Below are 10,363 nucleotides of genomic sequence, written 5' to 3'. Positions count from 1 at the left end.
GTACCTCTGCACCATGTTCCTGACCAGCTTCTATCCCAGTGTTCACAGACCATCCTTTCTGTCCTCCTAAGATGATCTAGGCTGGAAAGAATGATTCACTGACTTCTTTGTTGTCTATTCTGTTCAGGACTTGGTTTGCTGAATTTTCAAAAAGTTGTTTAGAGAGTTGGGTTGGGAAAGTTCAACAGAAATGTTCACTTAACTCTGCCATCTTGACTCTCCCATTTCTTACCCTTCATGCAACACAGTTCTTAATGGTTTTGTGGATGTCATACAAAGAGTTTCAGTTATCCGTTTAACATAATTCTTACACAGTCCTACAATTAGCAGTCTTTTATGAGGACGCAGATCCAGCTGCTGTCACCATCATTCTTAAATACAACATTAAATTAATGTATAAGAATATTCTCTTGGTTTGCCTCCTTTTTGTTGTGTATAGGGACCTGTCACAACCCAAATCAGTGAAGAAAAAGCAAAATTAAAATAGAAATAAAACAACTAACAAAATCCCACTTAATGGGAAATGCCCTAGCAAGATATCTATTACACAGAGTATCTAGGACATAGGCCTATCCCCACACTCCAGTTCATGGGATTACTATTACATGTAGACATATATGGATATAGAAAAATATATAGAGCTAGGTAATATAGTAGATAGAGTGCCAGCCCTGGAATCTGGAGGACCTGAGTACAAAGAAGACCTCAGACGCTTACTATGTGACCCTGAGCATGTCATTTAACCCTGTTACATTACAGATGTTCCTCATCTGTAAAATGAGTTGGAGAAGGAAACGGCAAATCATTCTAGTAACTTTGCCAAGAAAACCCCAAATAGTCTCCAAGTCAGACACAAATGAAAATGATTGATCACCCCAGACATAGATATAGCTATAGACTTAGATGACATAAACATAGGCAGACAGCCAGACAGATAGTTACATAGACATAGATACAACCATAGACTAGAAAGATATAGATGTATGTCTAAATATATAGATATGTATATATATAGAAATACATAATTTCTCATTAGTTTCAGAAGTGATTTGTCCATAGAAACAAGTTTACCCAAATATAATAGAGAGAAAGATTTCAATGCTAGACAGTTTATTTTACTCTCAATCATATATACTCAAATAGGTGGAGGAAAGTTAGCTATAAGGGATTAGATTGTTTTTAATTACATTTGTCTTTGTATAACCAGCACTTAGCCCTGTTCCTGGCCCATAGTAACTGCTAATAAATACCTGAGTGACTGTTGCATGCTTCCAAATAAGCAACTGTGCCCCCAGGCTTCAGTTCAAATGTTGATTTGATTTTCTTTTCCTGAAGTGAGACTGGAGTTACAGGAATGGGCTGGTGGTCAGCCTGCCTAACTGTGAGGGACTGATCCAAAAGGCCAGATAGCAAGGAGGGAGTAATAGTAGAATTCTATATAGTAGGTTGGCTATGGTGAATGGAGAAAATGGGAGTTATAAGGAAATAAGAGCATCTGTTAAAAATCTATGATGGTACTAGCTAACTGCTTGTCTAGTGGAGACTCATGGGAGTGGCAATCCTCCTGGCAGCTATGCCAGAGAGACTGAATTTGTGGAAGTATGCCTCTGGTAACATTTCAAGGACTGTTCCTTGATGGAAGTGGGCTGGGGATGGGGGGGAGGGAGATGAGGGACATGGCTAAAGGGGAGCAGTTACCTTAAGAGATGGATTTCCTACTCTATATTATCTTGAATTTAGTCTTAAGGAGGTCATTAACTCTCTGACTCAGTTTCCTTTCCCACAACATATAAATAATAATACCTGCCCCAATTATACTAGATGATTTCTAAAATCTCTTTTAATTGTAACAAAGATTAAAAGCTTCATAAACATAGCAATCATCTCTTATATTATCAATGTTTCCCCCTCGGTGACTAACACAATTCTCTGCACACAAGAAGGACATGTTTGTTGAATTGAATGGAAAGACTCTGAGACTCTCCATCTACCACAAATCTCTCCCTTCTCCGGTATTTTGAAACTGTTCTTGTAATCTGCTTAATGTACCTCACTGATCACATTTTCTTCTACTTAAAAGTCTTCAGTAGTTCTTAATAAAATATAAATTCTTATTCTAACATTAAAAGTTCTATACAATCCGTCATTGCCTTTCATTTCCAGTCTTATCTCAAATTATTCTCATGTTCTCTTTCATGTTCTATCTATCTATCTATCTATCTATCTATCTATCTATCTATCTATCTGTCTGTCTGTCTGTCTGTCTGTCTGTCTGTCTGTCTGTCTGTCTGTCTATCTGGTTCTATCTATCCTATCTATGTTCTATCTATCATGTTCAGTCAAATGTAGTCTATTCATTATCTCCCAACTCCCTCCTTCCCTTTCTCAGCTTCTTACCTTCATACCTGAAGCAGACTCACTCTCATCTGTGATCATAAAAATCCCAATTTTGTTTTAAGGCCTAACTTAGGTGACTCTTGCTCCAAGAAAACTTCCTGTTGATTGTTCTGGGGTCAAAGTGTCTCTTATTCCTGGAGTTTTTTATAACTCTTTATCTAAACCTCTCTTCTCCCTTCAGAGAATCAAAGATGCTCAGAGTCAGAAGAAGACTTCATAGTCACTTAGTTCAAACCTTCCATTAAAAAGGAATCCTTGATACAATTCACCTGACAAGTGTTTCCTTGGATTCTGGCTAAAACGTTCACAGAGGGAAAGACACTTCTTTGCAAGGCAGAACACTACACAAACAGATAGCTCTGATTGTTAGGAAATTTTATTGTGTTTTGCTTTTTCCTGACACAAAGTCTAAATTTCTCTCTTTATCTTTGTCTCTTGCCCACTAGGGCCAAACAGAACAAAGGGACAACAACATGTACACAGAAAAGTAAATATAAAGTATGTTAGAAGTATAATAAAGTAAATCCACCAACTGGGAGGGCACTAACAATAGTTCAGGGAAGATTTCCTATTGGAGGTGCCACTCCAAGTGAGCCTTGATGAAAATCTGGGATTCTTTGAGGTGCCTGTAGGGAGGGAATGCGTTCTGTGCTTGAAGGACAGCTGACAGATAGGCCACGCATGTGTGACTTGAAGTCAAATGTCAAGTGCAGGCAATAGTATATAGACCAGCCTGGCTAGACAGTAGTTCAAAGAGGAGAAAAATATAGAACAAATATAGAAAGATAGATTGGAGTAAGACTATGATGAACATTAAATGTCAAACAATGAAGTTTGTATTCTTTCATAAGGGCAAAAGGAAACCATTGGAACTTACTGAGCAAGGGAGAGACAGTGTCAGTCTTATATTTTATTCACAGTATTAATTTGACTGCTCTGTTAAGGATAGATTGGAAAGGGGAAAGAGTGAAATCAGGGAGACTAATTAGGAGGATATTGTAAGAATCCAAGGGACAAAAGGCTGAACCATGAAGGTATCACTGTGGGTAAAGACAAAGTATAGAAGGGAGAGACACAGTTCCAGTAGAATCAACTGAATGGTTGAGTAGAGTGAAGAGAAAAAACGATGTAATATGAGAAATCAACGTAAAGTTTCTAGGGAAGACAATCCCAATGGGCCTTGTTGGAACAGTTGGAGCAATAGTGTCAAAAATGGCTCAGAAAGCATGCCAACCTTTCATTATTTAACTGGTACATTGCATTCCACTACCATTACTTTCTCTCCCTTCAGTCATAGATATAGTAATTTTGAGAGACAGGTCATTCATTCTTCTCTTTACTGAGTACTTGTAAGGAGAATTGAAGGAATGGGGAAGGTGGAGTCCTTGGATAAATAAAGGGAGTGAGTTGACTCCAAAAGAAAGCCTAATTTCTAACCCAGAACCTTCTTTGTAATCACAGAAACCCATAGAGGGAACAGTTGCACAGGTTTGTGCATCTGACAACCATCCTTTGTCTCCCTCCCAGACCAAATACTAAGGGAAAGGGCACCCAAAACTCATGAGATATTTTCTCTGGGTTTCCTAAGATATCTCTGTGCTCATGTATATTCCTGCAAACATGAGTTAATCTGTTCCTGATCTTCATGTCTCAGGTGACTCTTCTAGGACTGCTGGTTAGTGTGAAGTAATATGGCCAGAGGTGGGGACTTAAAGAAAGCTCATGAAATTGGATCCAGCATCTGAAAATCTGAGGTCTGATGGGGGGTGGTGGTGCCTTTTCCTATTTCTTGGACTGCTGTCAAGTGAAAAGAAAGTTAAGGGGGTGGCGCCAAGATGTTGCAATATAAAGGCACACGTACTCTAGCTCTTTCTCCACAGCCCATAAAAGAAAGCCCTGCAAAGAATGACTTCCAACAAATACTAGAGTAGCAGAAGCCACAGAATGATAGAGTGGAGAAGATTTAAAGCCCAGGGTGACCTGGAAGGCCAATAGGAAAGGTTTGTCACACCAGAGAGGGAACCCAGTGTTGGCCACCTGGCATCAGAAGAAGCAGGACCAGAGCAGGCTTTGGGGGTGGAATCCCCAGGAGCAGAGAAAGTTCTCAGATCCCTCCACCGACAGGCATCAAACATACTTCCAAGGTCAGTGAGAGGGATTTTTCAACTAGGAGAGAAGGGAGCAGGGTCCTCCTCTAACCCCAGCCCTAGGCAATGGGGGGACAGCAGTAGCAGCAGCAGTAGCAGCAGCCAGCATGGTGGCACCATGGCAGGCAGCAGCCAGTTTCTGTTGTTGGAGCTTTCAGCCTAAAGCCTCTGAGGGAATTGAGCAGCTGATTTGAAACTCAGCCCTGAGCAAGGTTCTAGAGTAAGAAAGAGTGCTGGCATGGCAGAGGTGGAGGCTGTGGAGGATTAAACACCTCTCCTTTGGTTGTGCCACCTTGGAGGAACTGAGATATTACAGGTCCCCAGAGTACACCCTCCACTTCAAAAAGGACCTAACATTCAAGTAACTTGTTGGGGAAATGCCCAAAAGAGGAGAAATAAATAAGACTATAGAACCCTACTTTCTTGGTGAAAAGGTTTTTTCTCCCATCCTTTCAAATGAGGAAGAATAATGCTTACCATAAGGGGAAGACATAGAAGTCCAGGGTTCTGCATCCCAAACATCCAAAAGAAATATGCAATGATCTCAGGCCATGGAAGAGCTCAAAAAGGACTTTGAAAATCAAATAAGAGAGGTGGAGGAAAAATTGGGAAGAGAAATGAGAGCAAAGCAAGAAAATCATGAAAAGCAAGTCAACAGCTTGCTAAAGGAGACCCCAAAAAATGCTGAAGAAAATAACACCTTCAAGAATAAGCAAACTCAATTGGCAAAAGAGTTTGAAAAGGACAATGAGGAGAAGAATGCTTTAAAAAGCAGAATTAGTCAGGTGGAAAAGAAGGTTCAAAAGCTCACTGAAGAAAATAGTTCTTTAAAAATTAGAATGGAACAGATGGAAGCTAATGACTTTATGAGAAACCAGGAAATTACAAGACAAAATGAGAAGAATGAAAAAATGGAAGATAACATGAAATACCTCATTGGAAAAACAACAGACCTGGAAAATATATCCAGAGAGACAATTTAAAAATTATGGGACTACCTGAAAGCCATGATGAAAAAAAAGCACCTAGATATAATCCTTCATGAAATTATCAAGGAAAACTGCCCTGATATTCTATAACCAGATGGCAAAATAAATATGGAAAGAATCCCCCAATCACTTCCTGAAAGATATTCAAAAAGAGAAACTCCTAGGAATATTTTAGCCGAATTCCAGTGTTCCCAGGTCAAGGAGAAAATATTGCAAGCAGCTGGAAAGAAATAATTAGAGTTTTGTGGAAATACAATCAGGATGACACAGAATCTTGCAGCTTCTATATTAAGGAATCAAAGGGTGTGGAATGTGATATTCCAGAAGTCAAAGGAACTAGAATTCAAACCAAGAATCACCTACCCAACAAAACTGAGTATATTACTTCAGGGGAAAAATGGTCATTCAATGAAATAGAGGACTTTCAAGTATTCTTGATGAAAAAGCCAGAGCTGAAAAGAAAATCTGACTTTCGAACACAAGAATCAAGACAAGCATGAAAATGTAAATGGGAAAGAGAAATCACAAGGGGCTTACTAAAGTTGAACTGTGTACATTCCTACATGGAAAGATAATATTTGTAACTTTTGAAACTTTTCTCAGTATCTGGATAGTTCGAGGGATTACACACACATACCCCCCCCCCCCACATATATATACAGAGAGAGAGACAGAGAGAGAGAGAGAGACAGAGACAGACAGACAGACAGACAGAAACAGAGAGACAGAGAGCACAGGGTGAGTTGAATATGAAGGGATCATATCTAAAAAATAAAATTAAGGGGAGAGAGGGGAATGTATTGGGAGGAGAAAAGGAGAAATGGAGCAAATTATCTCACATAAAAGAGGCAAGAAAAAGCTTTTTCAATGGAGGGGAAAAGGGGGGAGGTGAGAGGGACAAAGTGAAGCTTACTCTCATCACATTTGGCTCAGGGAAGGAATAACATGCACAATAAATTTGGTATGAAAGTCTATCTTACACTACAGGAAAGTTGGGGATAAAGGGATAAGCAGGGTGGGGGGAATGATGGAAGGGAGGGCAAATGGAAGGAGGGAAGAATTAGAAGTAAACACTCTTGGGAAGGGATAAGGTCAAAAGAGAGAATAGAAGAAATGGGGGACAGGATGGGATGGAGGGAAATATAGTTAGTCTTTCACACCATGTCTTTTATGGAAGTCACTTGCAAACCTACACATATATAGCCTATATTAAATTGCTCACCTTCTCAGTGGGAATGGGTGGGGAGGGAAGAAGGAAGAGAAGTTGGAGCTTGAAGTTTTAGGAACTAATGTTGCGAATTGTTTTTGCATACAACTGGGAAATAAGAAATACAGGTAATGAGGTATAGAAATTTATCTTGCCCTACAGGACGAGAGAGAAAATGGGGATAAGGGAAGGGAGAGGTATTAGTAAGGAGGGTAGATTGGTGGAAGGGGTAATCAGAGTGCTCAGTGTTTTGTAGTGGGGAGAGGGAAGAGATGAGAAAATTTGGAACACAAAATTATGTGGAAATGAATGTTGAAAACTTAAAAAAATAAAAAAATAAAAATAAAAAAATCTCCCCTTCCTGAAAAAAAATCAAAGTCAAGCAGCTGGAAAGCAGGGTAGGTCAATGGACAGCTGTTGGTAAACAGAGGAAATGAGGGGATATAACACTCAGGAATTGTACGGCATCAAAGAGAAGCTCTGTGTAGCCAACATAACATAACTTGAAGCCAGCACAAATAATGTGCAGCCAACCAGCCATCCTCATGTGCCCTGTGCCAGGATATCTCCTATAAATTGGAGACTCCAAGTATAGTTCCTAATAAGCAGCAGCTAGTAGGATTCCTGAAGCTCCCAAAATAACAATCATGAGAATCTTTTGCTTTCTCTTTGCTTTTCTCTTTCTGTTTTTCCAGGTCCAGGCTTCCACAAGGAGACAGAATGAGGCTACACAGGAAGATGTAGCTGAAGTTGTAGGGCAGGTAGAGAAGAGAAACCTTGACGATGCTGAAGGTAGGACTATCTTATCATCATCATACTTACTTTAATGGTAACAATAACAGTAACAATAACAAATTAAGCAGCTTCTCTAGCTAATGACATCTTTCTCCACTTATACCAAAATATTATATATATACATATGTGCATATATGAAGGAATATGTATATATGTATTGTATACACATATGCACACACATATATATACATAAATGTATACATATACATACATGTATATGTGACAGAGAGGCAGAGATACAGAGGGAGAAAAAGAAAAAGAGAAAGAGAGAGAGAGAGAGAGAGAGAGAGAGAGAGAGAGAGAGAGAGAGAGAGAGAGAGAAAGTTTAAATTTGATATTTTTTGGTGAAGCTCTCAATATATGCCAAGGAAAGATAGAGACTAAAAATTCAAATTTGAATCCAGAGATCAAATTGAAGCAAAAGACAAAAGCAATACTCATAAATAGCTATGTCTCTTCTCCTCCAGAGAAAACCTAACATTTTCAAGGAGAAGGCTATAGCTGTGTATGTGAAGAAACTTAGAGATTTCCTGAAAACAAAGCCTAAGAGGAAGCAATTAAGACTGATGTACTGCTAGTCTTGACATAGACTTATGGAATTGTTAAATGGACCATAACACATTTCAAAAGAGTCATAGCAAAAACCCATTCATTATTATTGAGGCACAGCACCAATCAACCCAAGTAAAGCACAATCAAAAAAGAAAGGAGAGGAACAGATTTAGAACCTTAGAGGATATTGAATCTAATTTCCTCATTTTATGTGTAAGGAAACTAAGGCTGAGAGAGGATAAATAAGATTTCCAGGGTCATATAACTAGTAAGTATCAGAGGCAGGATTTGAACTCATATCTTCCTTACTCCAGGACCAGCATTTTATCTACCACACAAGAGGTGTCAAACATTGGCCAAAGGCCATATACAAACCACAATATTCTTGAACATGGCTCAAACCAGATAAAGATATACTTGTGAAATATTAGGAAAGTAAATAAAAGCATGATAAACCATATCATCATCTTTGAACTTGAGGCTCAGGAAGTTTCATGGGATAATAGCATCAGAACTACAAGAAAACTGGAAGGGCATCTACTCTAATTCCCTCATTTTACAGATAAGAAAACTGAGGCTCAAAGAAGTTAAGAGATTTGCTTATGATCACACAAAATGTGCATTTGAACCCAGGTCCTTATTGGGCTTTCAAAGGGTTTAAAACAGGAACAAATCTAAGAAATCTTTTAGTCCAAGCCCCTCATTTTAAATATAAGAAAACTAAGGCCCAGGGAGAGGAAGGAATTTGTTGAAAGTTACACAGACAGTAACTCTTTTGAGAATATAAAGCAAGGTTGTCATTAGATGAAAGCTAGGACTCTCCCTGACTTCCCATTTCTGAGTGCCATTGAGAGTAACAGGGATACTAAATGGTGATAGTATTCAGTTTGTTTTTCTTGTTGTTTTTTCTCTTTTAGCGTCTTTCTGAGAAGACTTTAGGAAATATGAGCTTTTCTTCTATTGTACCATTTTTTAAAGGGTTATAGCTTGATACTCTCAATAAATGCAAATAAATGAATTATAAAATCAAATAATAGTCCCAGCATTGAAAATATTTGCTGCTACTTATATTATTAATGATAATCATATGAGGTGGCATTTTAAAGTTTGCAAAATTCTATAATACAATATTCATGTGACCTGCACAAGACCCCTTTGACAGAAGTATTACAGATATTTTTATCCTACGACTACATTTTGTTGTTATTATTCAGTTGTGTTCAACTCTTTGTGATTCCATTTGGTGTTTTCTTGACAAAGATACTGGAGTAGTTTGTCATTTCCTTCTCCAGCCTCATTTTACAGATGAAGAAACTGAGACAAATAGGGTTAAATGACTTCTCCAGGGTCATACAACTAGTAAGTGTCTGGGGCCAGATTTGAACTCAGGAGGATGAATCTTCCTGATCCCAAGACCAGTACCATATCCAGTGTGCCACCTAGTTGTTCCCCTCCCACTATATAAAGATGAGAAAACTAAGGCTTGTTGATCAGTGTCCTACCCACAGTCACAAGGATAGTAAAGTATAATCTGTAGAATTACATTTTGATTAGTTTACTTTTCTGACCTTATTAAAACATTACTGCCCTTTGAGGATTCTACAGTCTTGTCAAACTGCGCTCCTTGCTGTTCCTTACACATGGCATTCCATCTTCCATGGCCCTGATTTTACATAGGTTGCTCCTCTTGCCTAGAACAAATTCTTTCTCTTCTTGCATCCCCTTAAAATTTCTTTCTTCTTTCTAAGCTCACTCAAGACTCACCTTTCTACAAGAGGCCTTTACTGATATCTGTAGCTAGAATTTTATCCTTCAGATCATTTACTTTGCAAACAGCTTGCATATAGTTACATATGTTTGTGACGTATCTATTGTAACCTACCTCCTACTACATTCTGAGAATGTAAGCTGTTTAAGAGCAGCCTTCTTATTTCTGCCTTTATTTCTGTGGAGCCATATACAGGGTCTAGTACTTAGTAGACAACAAATATTTGCTGATTGATTAATTAAGGAAAAAAATACATAGATAAATTTGAAATTATCTCACCAGTTCCTCACATGGGATTCAGTTAACCTGGGGGTTAGTTAAGAATTTGAATATCAGAGGCAGGAATTTAGGGTACAGAGTTTTCCTTTCAGAATTAGGCTGATGTTTTCAATTTGGGTTTGTTAGGTTGAGACTGAATCTTCATTTAAAAGTTCTTTTCTCTACTCAGGAGATATTCCTATCTACAGAAACCGTCCAATAAATAATGCCCAAGCATGCAAGCAGAATT

This window comes from Notamacropus eugenii, chromosome 1, assembly GCF_028372415.1.
Source record: "Notamacropus eugenii isolate mMacEug1 chromosome 1, mMacEug1.pri_v2, whole genome shotgun sequence".
Taxonomy (NCBI): domain Eukaryota; kingdom Metazoa; phylum Chordata; class Mammalia; order Diprotodontia; family Macropodidae; genus Notamacropus; species Notamacropus eugenii.
The sequence above is the reverse complement of the archived record's forward strand: the minus strand, read 5'-3'. Positions refer to the sequence as shown.